Source organism: Cibotium barometz, chromosome 29 (assembly GCF_041138505.1).
Source record: "Cibotium barometz isolate CiBa-2024 chromosome 29, ASM4113850v1, whole genome shotgun sequence".
Taxonomy (NCBI): Eukaryota; Viridiplantae; Streptophyta; class Polypodiopsida; order Cyatheales; family Cibotiaceae; genus Cibotium; species Cibotium barometz.
In genome coordinates this window covers 35,979,640-36,001,289 of record NC_141074.1, presented here as the reverse complement: position 1 = coordinate 36,001,289, position 21,650 = coordinate 35,979,640, and positions in this window count along the sequence as shown.

Here is a 21,650-nt window from a genome sequence, read left to right as displayed (position 1 = left end):
AAGAGATGCAACAACCTGAGGGATTTTCCCTAAGGTTCCCACTACTACCAATTAGACCAAGACCATCATTCCAAGGTGGACCTCAAATTCTAAGACCCCCAACCACAACAATGGCATATCAAGGGCTAACAGCGAGGTTTAACCTGGTAACATTGGGTCCTACATTTACCCCAACACATCTAATGATAAACCGACTGATTGATGGGGCAAGTACATCATTCTTTGTGGATCCAAATGTGAGACAATACATGAGGCCGAGTCCACCTCAACAACAATATATACTGCCACAATCACCATTTCCATATCAGAGTCAACCACAAATACAATACCCATAGCCACCTCCTATTCATCAGATGGTTTTTTTTATGAAGCATTGAGAGCATTAGTGCAGGCTATAGGAAGGGGGTGCTAGTGCAAGCTGCAATACCTATAGCTAGAGACAATCATGGGTCTAGAAATAGAGCCATAGCCATTGCCAAATTGAGATTATGTTATTCTACAGTAGCATCAGGATGTTGATCCATGTTGATTATCGTCGACTTATGAATGGCTAACTATCATGATAGAGTAAGTTAGCTAAATGAACAACATTTTCTTAACAATCTCTAATCTCACTCAAGCAAAACTTTCAATACATGCCACATAGTCAAGAATAATTGAAAGGTTGAACCCTAAATCCTGAACCATATCTCTTTTATTGTCATTGGTCAATGTCTATATATAATCTTGTAAAAAAAACAACACATTTGTGAATCACATCCATTTATTTACTAAATTACACTCTTCTTGAATCTTAACTTTCATAAAGAAAAAAACAAAAATTAAATTCTTGAATCTTAACTTTCATAAAGCAAAAAGCAAAAAGTGAAAACTTACACTCGTGTAAGCTTCAGCATCTCTCGCAATCACTTCTTAACTTGCAGCTGTTATAAATAAAGATTATAGAAAAAGTGCACCCATGCAACAATAGAATCAATTGACAAAACAAGCTACACAACAGCACAACAATGTGATATCCTTCAGAACATATCTTGCCCAAATTAGGACACAATGCTCAAAAGTTTACCACATCAAAGTTCAAACAAAGCCCAAATGCAAGCTTAAGAGAAGTAGCAACCAAAAGGATAAGTTTTTTTCCACACCTGTCGTAGGACAACAAACCCAATAGGCTCCCACTACTCAAGACATCTACGATCACAGACGAGGACTACTACTGTCAATGAGATGACTAGTAGCCCAAGATGCATGAAACAAAAACATATGGCAATCAATCTCATGCAAAATGCCATACATGTGTAAGGGTATTAGGACTACTGTTGCCCAACCTAATATATACTATAGCTCCATTACAAGATATCAGTAATAAGAGGCCAACGTGTAGCCTACACCTTGATCTTGCACCCAAGTATGCTACTACTCATCGATGCAATGGCAACAAGAGTGTTGTTAAAGAGACATTGGAGTAGCCCTATGACAAGCAAGATGCAAGCACATTGACCTATGGGCTATTGGTGCAATATATCCATTGGACCCTAGCACAAGTGCACCTCCCCCATTTCATTCTTTATTTAGTTTTCTTAAGTACGTTGGAGATGGAAACCAAGGTTTTCTTGGTTATTGTAATAGAATTGGTTCCCATGATACTCCATCCCATTTTTCAAGGATGAACTTACCTGTGATGCAAGATATATATGGAAAGCTCAAGTGTGAAGTACTAAATTTGTAAACAAAGCTAGTCGAAGAAAAAGAAGCATGTTTTGCACTTCACTTACAACTTTTATGCAAGGTTCGTGGTTTTCATAAGGTATGAAGAAGTTGCATTATAGAGCAAGAGGTGCATATTTTAAAAGCATGCGTCATGGGGGTGGTGTGGCTAGAAGCAATGCACTAAGAGAAATGTTTGAATGGCTCTATGATGGAATTATTGGTTCTTCAAATGCACGAGAGAAATCACAATTAGGTCAAGCCATCCACAATTCAAATAGAAACAAGAAGCGAGCATCATGTGCAGATCAAAAAATCAAAGAATGGACGGTGACAAGAGTTTGTTGTGGAAAAATATGGGTTGCAACACATATTTCCTAAGGTTTTTGTGAACGTAGTGTAAAGTGTCACTAATTTTGATTGTGGGCCTTCAATGAAAGAACATTCCAAATATATTCGTGTAATTTTGTACGCCTTGTGCCCATGTCAAGCATGTCTTTAAATTTAAGATATGGATTTTTTCGATTGAATTTTCAAGGTATCATTAATAGTTATTTTTTAATTATACAAACACACCATTGTGAAACAATTACTGAATCATTGGTTAAATCTAAACACTTTTTACAAATGATTAATTGAATGCACCATGACATTGACCTTTAAAATAGAACTTGTGCGACGTCTACAAGAAAAAACTTCCCATGCCTACCCTTGTGCACCCCTCCATTAAAGGTACATAAAGGCTTAAAAGAAGTCCTTCAAAAAGGGCCTCATAATCATTCATTGTAATATGTTTAGCAAGCAATGTAGGTATTAGAAAAGGGAAACTCAAGCTTGTTTCATATTCCTAGATCAAGAGGAAGAGATAGGAACTCTCACAACTCAATTTAGACCTATTTTGGGTTATTTGAGTAGGATTAGGCTAGTAGGATGATTAGGGTTGGATGAGACCCTAAAACTTCTGTTGTATATAAGGTCGGTCAGTTGACCAAGTCTTCACTTTGTCAAGCAAGGAAGAAAGAGTCCAACAACAGTGTGTAGGAAGTTATTCGTAGCAATTGAGGAGATTTGCACGAAGTTGGTTCACATTCATGCAGATGACTCTTGCATTATTGACAGTGGTGCATCATCCCACATGACCAGTCATAAGGATTGGTATACCTCTCTACATTTGGTAGAGAATGTCATCCTAATAGGAGTCGACAATGATGCTAAGTGCAGAATGAAAGGAAAAGTTACGATAGCTCTCAAGTCAAATGGAGTGGTAAAGCAGTTGTTTGATGTTCTTTATGTGTCAGACATCAAGAGAGACTTGTTGTCCATTGCTACAATTACGGATCAGAACCTCAAAGTTGACTTTGATAAGAATGGTGCAGAGATCATGGACCATTAGGGGAAGGTCGTGGGCAAAGGAACTCGGTGCAACAATGTCTATGAGCTCTCAACTTTTAGTGCTGAAGCCAATGTGAGCAATACAAAGTTGTGGCATGACCTTGCTTCTTTTAAAGAGATGCACAAAAGCAAAATGATTGTCAATTTGGTAGAAATTACAAATTTCCTAGATGCAAGTGAAGCTTGTGTGATGGGCAAGCAACATCGGCAACTATTTCCTAAAGATCCTAGCAGGGCAAAGGCTCCTCTAGAGCTCATTCATACGGATCTCTGCGGGAAGATGGAGATGGAAGCATTGTGTGGCTCCTACTACTTCATGACATTAATAAACGACAACAATAGGAGGATATGGATATACTTCCCAAAGTCCGAGCATGGCGCTCTTGGAAAATTTAAGGAATGGCATGTGATGGTTGAGAAGGAATAAAAAAAGAAGCTCAAGATGTTAAGGTCAGACAAAGAAGATGAGTTCACATTAGGTGAATTCAAAAGTTATTGCCAAAGTCGTAGAATCAAGAGGCAAAAGCCCTCTCCAAATACACCGCAGCAAAATAGAGTAGGAAAATGCAAGAATTGTGTCATCTTTAAAATGGCAAGGAGTATGATGAAAGGGAAAGGGTTGCCAACAATTTCTGGGTTGAAGTGTGTACCACATCAATATACATTATGAATTTCAGCTTTCCAAAGGCTGTGAAGGGGATTACTCCAATGCAAGCCTTATCTGGTAAGAAACCTTCAACAACACATTTCAGATTTTTTGGAAGTGGTTATTTTCTGCATGTTCCTGGTGCCAACAAAACCGAGTGGGATTTGAAGAGTAAGAAATATATTTTCTTGGGGTACAAGTAGTAAGCAAGGGTTTACCACTTTATTCCCGTGACCAAGAAGGTATTGGTCAACCATGATGTGGTCTGCTCAAAATAGCTGCATCAAATGGAGGAGGAGGCTACCTTCCCAGACACCTAGGATCAGGATATCCATGCAGCATAGCCACCACCAGTAGTAGATCCCAACAATGCTTGGGTGGATTGAAGAAGAGAAAGACAAATAAGATGAGCCCGTTGAACCACAACAGCAATGGCCATTCCCGAAGTAGGTGAAGCAGCTTTTGGACAGCAGAGAATCCTCAGCCATTAAGGAGACACCATCCAAACACCACCAGTTGAAGAGATTAGAGGAGCAACGTAGTGTGTAAGAACACTTGTCAACTACGCATTGATGACAGAGGTGATCTGTTCCGAAGAGCTCAAATGTATTGTGACGAGGCACAAGGTGATGATAATTGGATGGAGGCCATGCAATTGGAGTATGGCCCCATAATGAAAAAATTAGAACACTTGGGACCTTGTGGATCGGCCACAAAAATGCAAGGTAATCGGCATCAAAGTGGGTGTATAAGACCAAGTACAAGTCTGACAACACATTCGATAAGTATAACGCATATCTCATGGAAAAAGGCTTTGCACAAGTGCACGTCTTTGATTATCAGATACTTTTGCACCAATAGCTGGCCCATCCACAATTCCTAGTGTTTTGGCCTTAGCAACACAAGAAGGATGTCCCGTGTTTGAGATGGATGTAAAATCCACCTTTTTGAATAGAGATCTCAAAGGAGGAGGTATACGTGAATCACCCACCAGGTTTTGTGATCCTCAATTCAAAAGGTAAAGTCAACAAACTGAAGGAGGCACTTATGGGCTGAAACAGGCCCCATGTGCATGGTACCAGCAAATTGATGCATACTTTTTGAGAAACGATTCAAGAGGAGCCCATCTAATGCTAATCTGTATATCTACAAATAAGAAGGCATGTGTATGATTGTGGTCCTTTATGTGGATTATCCTGTCATGACAAGGAACCATGAAGAAAAGATCTTGCATACAAAGCAAATGTTGAGGGGAGAGTTTGAAATGACAAACTTCAGATGTATGCATGTATGTTCGGGATTTGAGGTTTGGCAAGAGCCAGATTAGATCATCTCACAATAGTAGTATGCAGGAGGGATATTGAAGGCATTTGGCATGGCTAAGTGCGAATCAGTGGTGGGTACCCCTATGGAGGTTGGCATGAAGCTATCAACAGAGGATTCATCACCATTGGTGGGTGGACAAAGCAATGTACAAAAGGCTTGTGGGGAGTTTGATTTACTTGTGCAACACACGGTCTAACATCAGTTATGCAACTAGTGTATTGAGCAGGTTCTCCAACAAGGCATGGGAGAACCATTGGAGGGAAAAGATGCAAGTGATGACATAACATTCCAAGCACATTATAGTATGGCATCATCTATACCAAGGGAAATACCTTGACCAAAATTTTTGATTCAGTTTAGATAGGAGATGTGGACAGCAGGAGATCAGTGACATGTACTATTTTTCTCTTAGATCTAGAGTTGTCTCACAGGTCAGCAAGAAGCAATCAATGGTTTCTCTTTCTTCTACTGAGGTCAAGTACAAATGACCTTGCTTTGCTTCTTATGAGGCCGTTTGGTTAAGGAGGACTTTAGGTGACATTGGCACAGTGCAGAGCAAGCCTACACAGTTCTTGTGTGATAATTGGAGTTGCATGGCAATTGCAAAGAACCCGATGTTCCACGCTCACTAAGCACATTGAGATTCAATATCACTTTGTGTGCAAACTCATCATGGATGGAGAGGTGTATTGTTCGACTGCAAAGAATGCTACAGACATCTTCACGAAGGCTCTTGGGAGAGACTTGCTGGAGAGGCATCTTTATTGACTTGCTGGAGAGGCATCTTTATTGACTCAGCATTGGGCCAAAAAAGTAGTTCACCTATGGGTGGATAATGAGGGGCTCAGCGGGGTCATGACTAAAAACCCTATGTATCATGTGCATTCAGGATGTATTTTAAAAAGTTCCTATTTAGCAAGTTTATAATGCCCTCTTTTCTTCAAAAGTTTTCATTTTTTTTCAAAATTAATTAAAAAAACCCATCCTATGAATGTAAATCTGTTAATTTTTCATGAAATTTCAAATTAATAAACCCCTCTCATTGAACTCACATGGCACATTAACATTTTCTAAGTGATCCCCCCAAGTTGAGGGGGGTTTAGATGTCAATGTTCCATGCTCATGTAACTACATGGGAACCAACTAACTCTACATATGAGCCTCCCATATGAGGAGAAGGCACTTGAATAGCTAGGTACAACTAGGTACTAGTTTAGACACCAGATGGGGGCCATGTGTGGCCTGATGGTGGCTGGATGGATATAGATAGGCTTGGTATACTGCCAACTAGGCTACATGTAAGTGCAAGAAGGCATCCCATGGCTGACCGCATTGAGGATAGTTGGAGCATATTCCCAAGCTCAGCCCATTCTTGCGTTGTGGGGCCCTAGACATCTCCGATGGCAATGGGCGAAACTGAGATCATGGATTAGTTACTCTAACCTATGCCACCATTCTATCGGCTAGTCGGTGTCCAAGTCAGTGATTCACCCTTAGGAAGCCACGTTGGGCCATCTTGGTCTATGTCCTCGATCGGATTTAGCTCACCACATCCTGGTGGGGCTATATATGAGTGAGACTGTGAGGTCCAAATTCACCATAGCTATAACAACCCAATTTTCAGAGCATGTAGCCTCCATCCTCTACTGTTTCCAGCATGCCATCGAAGCTTCTTCATAGAAGCGCACGGCTAGGAGGCAAGAGAAAAGGTCCAAAGCTCTTCAAAATCAATTGCAAGAGGTGAAGAAAGAGTACAGAGATTCCCACTAGCTTTAATGACAAAGACGATAGCATCATTTAACCTTCAATTCCCGACATTAACTCTTAATCCTTTTTATATTAGAATGACTTTTATTCCTAACATTAACTCTTCATACTTTTTATACTAGAATGCCTCCTTAGAGTTAGTGTAATTTGCTAAAACTTGAGAGAGACAAGGATGAGATTCTTGCTTGAAACCTCGAAAGGAGTAAGAAAGAGCTGGTGGAACTTTGGAAGCATTGACCAATTGAATGAGAGAATGTTGGACAACAAGGTGAGAAACCTAGGAACGGAAAATCAAAGAGGATTTCTCTATTGAAAGAAATTCATGGAAGAAGAACCTCATTGCTTGCAACTTCGATTGGAAGGATAAGAAGAAAAGATGGGTAGCAAAGTTGACATATAGAGATCGTGTCAACTTTCAAGACTATGCAGGAGAAGCTCAATGATTCGATTTGTATATCAATGGCAAGGATTGGGTCTGTGTCTCTTAATCAACACTCCTTCTATGCTCACATTTTGCACACATTACACCATTTTTCCAACAATCCCAACCATGAATTGCCAAAACCAACGAGAAAGATGAACCAATTCTCCTATAGAATTAACCTCCCACTGATAAAGCATCGACACATTTAATCTACAATTGCCAACTGCTAGCACAATTGAACTTTATGAGACCAAATCCTCACAATTACACGATATTAGTGTGAACAATCTAGAAAGGTTTCTCATTTCTATGAACACGAATGTGACCACAAAGTGGTGAGAATCTATCGTCGTGCTAATGCCACTTCAAATAGAATCCATAGTCGATACATGTGGTCTTCAAACATGAAGTGATCACCGCATGTCCTATGTCGTGTAAAATGGGGAAATGATCATTGTTAGCTAGCTTTCACAATGACCAATAAACTATAGATAAGTCCCACGGTGCTAAGTTTATAGAGAATAGAGTCCCAATAGAGAATAGAGTCCCAAGTGTTGAAGGATCATGCAGGTGCGCCAAAAGGACCATGAAAGTTTTCAGAACCATGAAAGAAGCCATGAGACAAAAGGTCACCCTGTTATTTGAAGCCTTTCTTCCCAAGCTCTACCAGATCGGGTATGACAGTCACTCTTCAGAAAAGCTACACTTTTGTCTATGAAATTGCGCTCTTTCTATAGGGTAGGGATGATTTTGCAACCTCAACGAGCGAAAAGGATGCACCCACTTCCTTGCATTTCACCATGATTTTTATAAAACTCAAGATGATTTGAATCTTCTATAGATTTCAATGTTCATTCATCCGAGAGCATTTCCAAAAGGGTGGACCTGATGCGCGAAAGCAAGTGGGTACGTTATATGTCTTCCCTTTGCATATGCCACAACATCGTGCGGGTGCCCTACTTGTTATTGTGAATTATAATGCATTAGACTTTTACTGTCTTATTTCCAATACTGTAAACAAGCATGTCTAACATGCAAATGTTGTAGACCAGTTGGAAGCAAGGAAGCAAATCGGGTGCCCTTTATTCAATGGGGATCAAAGGACTGATCGTGTACATGGGCAGCGTTATTGTGTAGAAGGTGAGTCGATCGTGCTGCTCCTTCATCATCAGTGATCATCGATCAGTGATCACGGGCAGAAGGTGATGGTGAAGGTGCCGCCGGTGGGAGTGCCATGGTCCTTGGTGTTGTCACCGGACCAGCTGAAGACGTCGGGGCAGGAGGCGCGCACGTTCTGGGCGTAGCTGGAGTTGGGGTCGTCACGGTTGGGGCTCACGCAGGCGCTGCCGCTCACGTCGGTGGCAGGGCAAATGGAGGCCGCGGCGCTGCACGACAAGCTCTGCCCGTCTCCCGTGATGCTCATGCCCACGCCCAGGAAGAAGCCGTTGACAGCGCTCACGTCGTAGTGGTCAGTGTTGGCTTGGATGTTGATGGAGAACTCGGCCAACAGGCCCGGCACACCGGTGCCGATGTTACCCGCCCACCCATTGGGCGGGCTGAGAGGTTGCGGCTGCCCTGGCGCAAGGTCGAATCCGGACGTGCCGATGGACGGCCCGCCACTGTTCTCCGCCACTTGCACGCCCAGCGTGTTGCTGCAGTTGTTCACCACGTTGAACGATGTGGCTGAAACGCCCGACAGTAGCAGCAGCGACGCCGATAACACTAGCACCAGCGCCATCATCGTTGGAGTCACGGAGGCCATATTAGTGAGTACCGTCTAACTGCTCGCTTGCTCTACTTCTTCTGCTTGTAGATAATGCGGTGTCTGTATTGTATGCAGCTTGTCTATTGCAGAATGTCGTAAAAACGCACATATATATAGAGAGATCGTGGAGCTGCTCACCTCCTTCGTTTTCAAAGTCCACAGTACAGGAATTAACAGAAGCTGCAACCACCCCTCAGATTTCAAAGGCGACTCGTTCTCTTCTTTGGCCAAGGACCATCTATCTCTTTCGTTGGTCATCTCCGCGTATTTTGAGCAAACTCCTCCTCTATTCTTTCTTCATGTGCACGTCTCTCCGTCGTTTAACAACCCTTTACAACCATCTATCTCTTTCGTTGGTTATTTTGAGCAAACTCCTCCTCTATTCTTTCTTCATGTGCACGTCTCTCCGTCGTTTAACAAGTCATCTCCGCGTATTTTGAGCAAACTCCTCCTCTATTCTTTCATGTGCACGTCTCTCCGTCGTTTAACAACCCTTTACAACCATCTATCTCTTTCGTTGGTCATCTCCCAGTATTCTGAGCTCTATTCTTTCTTCGTGTGCACGTCTCTCCGTCGTTTAACCAATCGCCAACTTCTTTCTTTCCATGTTCATCACCATCATCGCTTTTGCCTTTCTACACCTCCCTATCTGACCTTTTCTTTCATGATCTCTCTGCGTTTTCCTTTAAACCAATCTTCATCGTCTTTGTTTTAATGTCCTTGTCTCCTACGCGCTATTTCGTCTTCTTCTTATCGTCCCCCATCTCTTAACCTTTGATATTCCTTCACCTCAACAACTTACTTTTGCATAATGATTCACGAAGACGAGTGAAATGAAGATGACTTGGTTTGGTTGAAAATATTGACAACGAGAAAGGTGACGATTCTCTATCTCTTGAAATGTGCATTGCGGAGATGCGGGTACATTATTCATGTAGAATAGTAGACGAGATATGATAGTAGTCTATAGAATTGAGAAACTAGCGCTTCATGAAGACAAGAATGAAAAAAAGACGGCATTGAGCTTCGTTGATAATGGTAATGATTCACATCTGTCTTGAAGTGTAGTGTGCCATTCCCCTTGAAACAGCTACATGATAGTACTAGTCTATATTTTGGAAAATGACAATGGTAATGATTCACATGTGTCTTGAAGTGTTGAAGGAACATTCTCGCTAACATTTCATCATTCTCCCATCCTTGCATTCTTGCTGAAAGATGCATTTTTGTGGAGGAGGTCCTGGGCAGAAAGCAACTTTTCTTGGTCGAATCTAGAAGTTAACAGCTTCTTGGTAGTGCTCTTCGCACGTGCACCACATTAAATCCTACAAGAAATCTTAATCATTTGCCTTCTTCGTGTATCGCTTATCATTCAAAGCATCTATTCGATGTTTCTCTCCGTCCATTCCTCCAAACAACACATTCATAGCTTGCTCCCCCTGAAGCCATGAATGGGTTTTATGACAAATTTGACTTTTCACATACTCGATATCTTTTTATTGAACCATGTTGATGCTGAAAAAAATTCTAAGTAGACCATGTTGGATTTTTTTTCTTTGCCATTCGAGTGTACAAGCTAAGTGTTTGTATCCAAATGAAAGTTTCCATGTACCTACTTTCTAATGTTACAAGTTTGAATAATTTTAAGTAGTAAAAATGTTTATTATATATTTAGAATACGAAACAACCGATGTATGTGCTTGCAAAACGGACTCGAACTCGATGAAGGATCTTGTAGATAGAGAGAGGAAGTAGATTGTGTGGAAACCACCTCATTCACTAAAATGATACAATAGTGTTGATAGGTAGAGTTGGTGTAGCTAGGTAGAGTTGCGTATCAGCATACCTTCCATCCTATGTCAACTTAAGAAGCCATAGTCTTTGTGACATCAATGTAATTAGTGAATAAAACTCCTGTAGTGTTCTTTGGGTATTTCTCAACCTCTCAATGTCTCACTTCTTTAGTATGGTATAAGAGCCCTCCTTTTTGGTTTGAGGGCTAGGTAGCTGTGTGATTAGGTGAGAACTTCCTCTTTCCAAGTGTGTGAGAGAGAGAATGTGATCTATACTTCAAAGATTTTGGAGTGAGACACTCCCTTTCACAACAACATTAAGTAGAAATATGTCAAAATTATCTTCTTCTAAGAAAATGAGTGACTATGTTATGTAGTTGAGTGTATAGCTTTCTATATAATCACATTAATCAAATCCACCATCCTCTTTATGTAGTGAATTGTGTCAAGTTTAACTCCATGTCTTCTTTTATATTCGAATCCTTGTAAGAAGCTTATAATTGATAATGTAGTTTCAATTTATATCTTGATACTAGTATAATGCTCCACCCATGTTGTATTGATGGGAAGTGTTGACATTTTCATATCATGGTTAGTTAGAGGTAAGAATATACTTCCACAATGATTGGTAAATGTCGATATTAAATAAGATTACGATACGGTGATGATGACTTGGTTGCCTACATAATGGGTGTTCAACCACCTTTATGGATCATTCTAGCCTTCCTTTAGTTGACTTTGATAACTAATCTTATCTTGTTGATTGGTTCCGGTCGCATGTTGAGATGTATAGTAACACACATCTCTATCCTAGGCAGCTCATCTGTGATAAGCAAAGCATAGTGATAAATATTTGGGACACATAGTTTACCATATCCCACATTATTAGTCTATTTTGTATGCGGTGGAGTTTAGTGTGAAGACTCAGGAGGTTCACTATGTATAAAACCTATGTATCATGTGCGTTCAAGGCCTATTTGTAAAACCCCTTATCTGTGAATTTTTCATTAATAAAATACACCTTTTTTCTATTCAATGTGTAAATTTGTTTCCAAAGTTGTTTTAATGGAACCTTTCTGTCAATGGTGTGAGAAAAAATGGAATTAAATATGTCCTTATGTTGAACTCATGTGATATTCACATATACTATTGAGTGAACCACCCGAGTGCGAAGAAGGCTCTATTCTTCTTACAATGATGTGTGTATATGCCATATGATACTTTTATTTTCACTTTCGTCACATGGTACTATAAGATCAATTTTAGCTTCTTCACTACATCCACCTTAATAGACATTAGTGCTAGTTGATATGTTTCATTCTACACTTGCTATAGTAGTTTTATAGAGAGATTGTGCAGCGTATGGCATGTCCTCCTCTCTAAGATCAAGTTGCTCATCATTGTAGTAACCCTAGCAAAACTATCGAGCTTCAAATTTACCTGCCCATAGGCTTGTTGAGTTGCTTTGCGGGGAGTTCACCATGAAATATGTACAATATCATGCGAGTTCAATAGTTGGGGTTTTATTTTCTTGTGGGGTTACCAGAAACACATACATAGAGGTGGTATAAGAGGTAAGTACAAGTAAAAAATTTAACGCATGTAATATAGGAGGTTTTTACACATCAAAATCCCTCAGAGTTTCTTGTATGTTCTAATAAACCTTAGAATTAAAATAATCTATATTCAAGCACTACTCTCAATACACCTACCTCAGAGTTTCTTATATATTCTAATAAACCTTAGAATTAAAATAATCTATATTCAAGCACTACTCTCAATACCCCTACCTCAAAAACATGAAATTATTTAAATTTACCAATTTCAAGACACTACAACACAATGTCTCCTTACATGCATTAGTTATACATGATTAACGATGGGTGTGTGTATTATCACCCACGTACTTGAGTAATATCAGGCGTGTGTAAGTCTATAGTTACACACACATGTATACTGATAAAAATAGCGCATGTAAAAGCACGTTTATACATGCAGAACTATTGTGTTATAGATGCACATATACATGCTCTTTTACATGCAAAACTAGGAAAAAATATTTAAAAGAAAAACACCATATTTTTAAAGCAAATCCATACCACAATACAATGCCATTACACAATCCCACTACATTCATTTACAACAATGTGTATTTAAAAACAAATCATGAGATGATGACTGTAAGACAACACATACAATAGAATTGTCATCAACATAGAATGATACAATGATGGATTAGTTAAAATTTGATCTCATCTTCAATGAGGTCCATCCTTTCCAAAGGATTAATGTCAATATCGATTGGATCAATTTGTAAGGCTATGAATAAATTTAATTCACTATCGATCTATCTACTAATTATGGTACCGATGTCCTCATCCACATCAACATCACCATCAGCACCAATGGTAGGGTCATCCTCGTGATCATGAGAAATGGCACACTCATCCTCATTATCATGATCCTCTCTTATTTCTTAATCATCAACATCTTCATTGGTAGGTTCGACATCATCTTCATTACAACTTGTTGCATCCTCCATATCAGTGAATGTATTATACATCACTTTGGAATGTGGTGCAATAGGGATGATGTACCACCATTTAGCATCATGCACCATTGGTTGATAGCTACTAATGACACCGCAATCTTGTGTATTCCTATTATCATCGATTCTTTGTGTTTGAAAATGCTTACTTTCACACCATATAGCATTGAGCATAGTGCACTGGACCAAAACAAATGCAACTCTGTAAACAATGTGAATCATTAAAAGCAAATCACTTATAACTAATGCAAAACATTATATGTATGTATCTTTAACATGCATCCTTGTGCATACTCCCATTCTTTCGTCGCGATATGCATCCCCTGTCTCTCTTTGCTCTCTCCCATTTCCTCATGCAACCAATCAACATGGATATCATTTAGAAGTATTACTAGATGGTTATGTTACGCCTTACAAGAGCCATACTGCATCCAAAAGAGAGCTCTTTCTGCTTGCCTTCTTGTCTTTGCATCCTTATATCTTGTAGCCCAACATCACTATTAAGGATGCAACTGAAATTAAGATTATCACTAAATGCTTTATCAGCTACTTTAATCTATCTTTTTCCTTGAGGCATAATAGAGGTCATCCTTAAGTCCTCTTCATTGCTCCATAGTCCTGGCAAAGAGCTGTCCACTTGACCAAGAAATTTCGAAATATATACAAGAGACTCTTGTATCAACCAACCCTCCGCCGCCATGATTTCTTTGGGTCTTGCACTTTGCCTCATAAAGTCTTTTAAGGTCTTCATGAAGCGCTCTAGGAAGGACATCTAGTGTGCATGTACAGTGCCGCATAAAGCAATCTTGCCCACCAAATTCACAATGAGATGTAGCTCACTCATCCACCAAATGCACAATGAGATGTAGCCGGCTCGTGAGAATGGTTCACGGAAAGGAACCCTCCACCAAACAAACCACCTCCATTGCCATAATGCGGGCACCATCCAACGTGGTGGGATCTATTGCTTTGGAGCTCACATACCTGGAAAAAAATAAATAGCATGTTATACCTCACGTGCATTTTGAAGAACTTTCAAATCAAAGTCCAAGGTATAATGAAGGGTGTGGTGCGTGGGAAATACCTCACAAGCTTGCCCACCTTATAAATACATTTCTTCAAAGTCTTCTTTGCATAATGCTCGATGTTAGAAAGTAATATGAACTGTGCATATAAGAGCACATGTATGGTTGATTATTAGATTTGAGGTCTCCCAAAATTTAATTTGAATGTACAACACTTGGGAAACACTTGGAGCATTTTATGCCAATCCTGAGACTTCAAGCTGCATAGTTATTCCAGACCTCTTTTCTTAGTAGTTGTAAATTTCTTCCTACTTTCATTGAGAATGGGTTCTTAAAGTTGTAGAGCTAGTAAACATGAAAGAAATAGGACGTTTGAGCATATCATTGTATTTTTCATGGAAGCTTTTAATGTCTTCTTAATGGGATTCCTTGTTCTACCATTACATACAAGTGTTTATTAGTGGGGTTATGTTTCTATAGTGTATGGTGTTTTTGTCATTTCAATGTTCATGTATTTAAATTTGTGCACCTACTTACCAAATATGCATGTAAACATTTTCTATATGGTTAAAACTTTGCACGGTTCTTGTACTGATATAAATCTAGGTTTGTGACCATCTAGCACTAGATCATGCATGACATGGGAGTTGGAATGCCGCACATGATGCCATGCAGCACTCCCTAGGAACACATATAAAAAAGAGCACACCTATTGACCAAATATGCATGTGAGCTTGTGTTGGGGACAAAAATTTGCACGGATCTTTATTAATGTAGACCTAGATTCGTTCAAGTTTTGGTGGCCAACAGACACTAGATGCACAATATGGATGATGAAATGCCATTAATTTTGCATGCACTTCCTAGGTGAAGATGTATAAACAAGAACACATATACTAACCAAATACTAGAGTGAACTTATCCATTGAGATGAAACTTTACATGGCCCTCATACTAGCCTAGAACTAGATCGAAGCATATTTTTATGTGGGCGAGAGACAATGAATGCACAATATGGATGGTGAAATGCCCATGGGGCACCAACTCCCTTTAGTAAAAAAACTATCAAAATATTGAGTATGAGATGATTTTAACAACATGCCATGAGTTAAAATTAGTGGAACTAGCATGCTTGTGTTCTATACTAAATGAGTTTCAAATATGTCTTTACATCTTGAAATTTTGATAGTATATGAGAAAGTTATAGGATATTGAAAGGAGGTTGGTTTTCATATTATGGTGTTATTTTTGTTTTACCCCCCCAATCCAAAAGATCCCCCCCTTGGGTCTCACATATCATGAAAAATATGTACAAATCGTAAAGTCTTGCATATTCTTCAAGGTATATTCCTTATCATTTGTGGGAGGGGGGCTTGTGATTTTCATATTTCTCCCTTGCATATTTATATGAGAAATCCATTCATATCTTGAATGCACCTTGTCTCCCCATACCCCACTATAAGGGATTGGGATCATACCCCCGCGATGCTAGCCGTGTAAAATGACTTGTGAAAAAAAAGTAGCGGGCCCGTGTAGTAGCGCGTGTATAATCACGGCCACAGACATGCGTGTAAAAGAGCTTGTATGAGCAAGCACAAACGTGCTTATACACGGGTGTATACAAGCGTTTTGCCAGTGTTGCTGCGCTAATACACGCGTTTGCAACAACAGAGCTCCCGCGCTTATACATGCGATCATGACAGACTTTATTTGCATATACATGCGAATAGAGAGTAAAATAAAAAATTCCAAAGAGTGTTATTTGCTTCCTGAATGCTATTCCAGCATTCCAGCACCAAATAGCACTCTTTGAATTTTTTTGGGTGCATGGTACCATCCACAGAGAACATTTTGTGCATTGTGAAGACACGAATCAAGAACGTCACGAATGCAAACATTATCAATACACAATTCAAGATAAACATGAATGCAATACTGTCAAATTTTGAGGTGTGCTAAAATAAATCCATGGCTTTCATTATGCAAAAACATATATACAAGGGAGTCCATATGTTGAAATAGCCCATGGTTTAAATTATAAACAAATATATACAAAATCAAATTGGTTTGTCAAAAAAAGCCCATGGCTTCAGTTTCAAATATATATATACAATCACATCCACAATACGGATGTGATACTATGAGTCTGAGTACTACTCAGAATCAAATGATGACGAGCCACTCCCTCCAGTATCAGATGTGCTCACATCGGTATACATGTCTGATGTGTAGTGCAGAACAGGAGCAGGAGCAGGAGAAGCGACAGCAGAGGCAGGTGGATCTTCAGCATCGGGAGCATCAACAGGTGCAACAGCTTGTGCCTGTTCAAGTAAGATATCATGTATGAGTATATCTATATGTAATCCAAAATTTAATAAACCTAAATCATTCATTTAGATTTTTCAAGTACTTGTTGATCATACGGTCTCATGGCCTCCTTAAACTACGCATCTGTAATACATCCCTGCATTGTGAAGAGGGCCCACGTGTCGCATCTACTATGCTGGCGAGCATATGCAATCTCGTGTGTGCTATGGGATTCCTCCCCATAACCCATCGCTGTAACATAATCAACACAATTTGTAAGATTAAAACAATCATACAATCAATGGATTAAGTAAAAAATCAAATAAGGTGACAAGATACGAACTCTGCCTCCCACGACTCGACACCTCCAGATCCGAAATGCGAAGATCCAATGGTCTCCATCTAGATGTGTCGTGCCTCCACATGTTGCCTGCTCTTCATACCATCTTCTGCTCGTTTCTTTGCCTCCTTCCACTCGCGTTTGTAGGCAGTTGGCAGGTTTCTCCATGAGATAGCCACCCGCCTCCCGATTTGCCCGATCATCATACACGAGTTTCTTAAGGTGAGCTCTTTTATTACTTAAGATCTCCCTTATTCGCGTCCTTCCCCATACATCCAAGAATGTCGTATGTGGGGGATTGGGATATCGGTTATGTATAGTCTCTATCACCTCTCCAACTAATCGACTATTTTGATCTTTAAATTTAATAAAATAATTTTTGTACAAATTTGACACTACCCCATGCATATACTCCATTACCTCTTTCCCCCTCACATCGATCACTATCCCGCCCCTGTCCGTCACATCATAGTTTATTACTACCTCCACCTCTCTCACCTCCTCCTCATCCTCATTGTCTCCTCTAACTCCTTTCCCACTGTGTGCCCTACCACTTCCCCCCACCAAAGCACCCATTGCATCCTCCACTCCCACTCTCCCTATTGCGGCATCTACTCTGCTCTATACTACGGGTGAAGTCACGACTGGGAGATTGCGCACGTGACATAGTTCGTGACAGTGGCTGCAAGGGAGTACGTGATGGTGGATGTGAGCCCTGATGTCACGTAGGCTGTAATGCCTATGACCGACGGCAGACCGGATGGCCATGTCCGGGGTTCAGTGGGAGAGGACGCCCATGCGGAGTCATGGGCGGCCAGGCTAGTGTGGACGGCAGGCCACACACTATATAGCCTGGGGGATGAGGGGCAATCCTCATTCTTCCTCTATGGCTGGGTGGTGAGCCAGAGGCCATCCCCTCTTGTGGTAATGCCCGTAGCGGCGTTACGGGAATGTAACATTGGTATCAGAGCGTGGTTCGATGGGATTGTCAGAGCCCGCGCGTGACCGGGGGACCGGAGCCCACTCGATGGTTTTCGACCATTCGTCTCCTTATCCTTATCTCGAATGGAGGGTGTGGAGGGAGGCAGCCATGGAAAAATGGTGGGGAAGATTTCTCTCTCTCTCTCTCTCTCTCCCCGTCACACACAGCAACCAATGGAGGTAAGCAATTTTCATTTTTTTTTCTCTCTCTGCGTTGAAATGGTCTGCAAACTGAATTCGTTTGGTAGGAGAGAAAAATCGACTCTCTATACTGTGTGGGGGAATGGAGGGGGGGGCAAAGGCAACGTTTGTTTAACGCTTTGAAACCCGTGTGTGGGGGGGGCGAAGCAACAGCCCCACTGCGAAGAGAGAGAAGTCGCCTCTTGCGTTGAGTGGGGGGGTGAAGCAATAGCCCCACTGCGAAGAAAGAGAAGTCGCCTCTTGCGTTGAGTGGGGGGGCGAAGAGCAGCCCCACAGCCCCACGCTTTTACTCACGATTTGAAGCTACGGTGAATGGCCGAAGAGACTCCTCACGACTTACGTTAAAGAAGCTGCGTTGAGTGGACTGTTGACCTGCGCTACCAGCGAAAGGCGTGAACAAACTGGCTGGAAAAGTCCCACGATGGCTATAATGCGCCGTTTGGGTGGGCGCCTTTGCCTGTGCTGCGTAGCCAGCCAGGCCAGCCCAGGCCGGCCAGCTAAGCGGCGGCGACGGCCAGCCGATGGCGGCCAGCCAGGCCAGCCAGCGACGGCGGCGGCCGTTTGGGTGGGCGCCTTTGCCTGTGCTGCGTAGCCAGCCAGGCTAGCCAGCGACGGCGGCGACCAAGCAGCAGGCGGCAGCGCCGGCCAGCCAACGACGGTGGCCAGCAAAGCGGCGGCAACGACCACCAGGCAGCCGACCAGCCCAGCAAGCGCCACGCATGAAAAAAAAGGGTTAAAAAAACCATTTATTTTTTTAAATATATTTTTAATTATTCATTTTTATGAATAATGAAAATAACGGGCGGCCAGCCCTTGATGCCATCACATATGGGCCTGCCCAGCGAACAGCTGGCAACGGACGACCGGCCAGAATAGGGCCTGTTGTGAACACTCCCCACGGACGGGCGGCCACATCCGAAGCGACGAAGGCCGGCCTGGCCCGTTATTTTTTTATTTTATTAAAAAAAAAAAACACAACACACAAAACAACGGTACCTCCCACGAAACCAACCCACACGGCCGTTGTGCCGTGTGGCCGTAGTGCCTGTTTTCCACGAGAGAGACCCACAGCATACGGCCGTAGCGTCGCGTGCTAAGAGAGAGACAAATCCCACGGCCGTAGTGCCGAGTCCTTCGAGACAGAGCCGTTCTATGGCCGTTGTGCCTAGTGAACACGTCTATGACCGTAGCACCTCGAGGGTAGCACATGTGGTGATCACACATTTGGTTCAGAGAAACTAAATTTAAGCTGAGCATAGACTTAGTGTTGACCATGAAAGTCACGTAGTTTGGCTAGTGTAAATCTAAAACTGAGGTGTGTTTTACTTGGGCTAAGAGGACCGGCAATGGCGTCAATTGTGCCCAAATTAGACGAAGTGCTTATCACGAGAAATCAAGGTAAGCCTAATTGAGCCGTAGTGCTCATAACCCTTCACAATCTTTTAACAGATGCTACAAGATTGTGATAAACTTTCGCAAATGAGAACCATGTACAAGCGTAGTCTTGATGTGGTTATGCCTTGTGTCCAAACAAGTTACTTACTGTTTGTAGCAACAAGAGAGCTTTGGCCGTAGAGGCAAGCTGGCCCTTGTTGGTAGTGACAAAATAGTATCACTACTTGGGCCTAGAGATTAGTGACTAGTTTGATTTAGTCACGTGATTGCCTGGTAAAAGTAATCCCTAAGGTGTGTATTACTTGCGATAACGGGGCTAGCAGTGCTGCTAGCAGTACTCAATTGAATGGTTTATCTAGGAGTACTAATCTGAGGGATTAGCATATGCCTAGATAATAATAGCAGATTTAGGATTGATTTGTAGAAATCAAAGGTAAATCTGAAGGGGTATAGTCTTGAGATGTAATACTCAATGCCCTTATAAAAGTTGATCAAAGAGAACTATTCTTAAACTCACTAGCATGGTTTTCCATGTGGGTGTAAACCCTATAAGTCGTATGACCCCTGGGAAATGAGTGGAGCATTTCTAGGATTTAATAAGGTTTTACATGGCAATAGTGAGTAGTATCTCACTCCAGATGAGCCTGGTTGTTGTTAGTATCGGATCCGACATATGTAGTGTACATAAACTCAGGCTGAGTTAGGATAGAAGGCTAAGCCGGAGAGCTTAGTGGTAAATCCTACTGTATCTGGTGAGTTTTGACTTAACCAGAGTGTTAAGAAGTAAACTCAAAGTTTGGGGCTGAACCGGAGTGTTCGCAGGCAGACATATCTTTTGTTAAATCGGAGAAATTAGCAACAGATGAGCTTGGGATGAACCATGGTACCCAGGAAAAAAGCTCTTCACACTAAAATAGTGCACAATAATTTTAGGGTGATAAAAATCCATCGCTCGCAGGAATGTTTTATAACTTTCCATAGATGATACATGAAGACCATGTACTTTACGGAGTTAAAGTACATAGGTGGTGACTTCGGCGCCACATTTTTTGTAAAAGTCACCAGTGGTGTGGTTAGGTCAGCCGAGACTCCACAAGACCTATGCACTAGTTTTTAATTGACCTCTATGATAAGGACGTCCAAAAATTCGTGTTGTAATACCAGAAATTGTACTGCAATGTGCAATGGAGGGGTCAATTTGTGTAGTCACTTCTTAGCAGCAAGTGACTTCAGCATCTTGTTATAGATGGTTGTATATAGTACTCCCACTCGGGGGAGGTACGCCATTGGGTACGGAGTTACTCACAGACTAGTATGGAGCTACTAGTGTGATGATAGTGGGTACGTAGTTACTCACTACTAATAGATAGCTGCTAATAAAATTAAGATCCTCGAGTGAAAGATACTCTAGATCAACATTTTAAATTACCGAACCACAATCCATGTTACATTCCCGTAACGCCGCTACGGGCATTACCACAAGAGGGGACGGCCTCTGGCTCACCACCCAGCCATAGAGGAAGAATGAGGATTGCCCCTCATCCCCTAGGCTATATAGTGTGTGGCCTGCCGTCCACACTAGCCTGGCCGCCCATGACTCCGCATGGGCATCCTCTCCCACTGAACCCCGGACATGGCCATCCGGTCTGCCGTCGGTCATAGGCATTACAGCCTACGTGACATTACCCCCCCCTTAAGAAGAGTTTTCGTCCTCGAAAACAAACTGGGAAAACCTTTTGGAAATTGCACTACGGCGTTCCCAGGTTGCCGCCTCCTCATCCCTATCGGTACACTTATGTCGGGTTTGTTTGTCTCGATACCCAAGAATCCTTTCCGGTTCATGTGGTATCTTTGGTGGCTTTATCAAGTCCACCAAAATCTCTAGAGAAACTGCGTTCTCTAACCCGTGAACTGATTTCTTCAGTTTATTGACATGGAAGACAGGATGGACTTGAGAACTCTCTTGTAACTCAAGTTTGTAGGCTACGTCCCCAATCTTCTTAAGGACCTTGAAAGGACCGCAATATCTAGGAGAA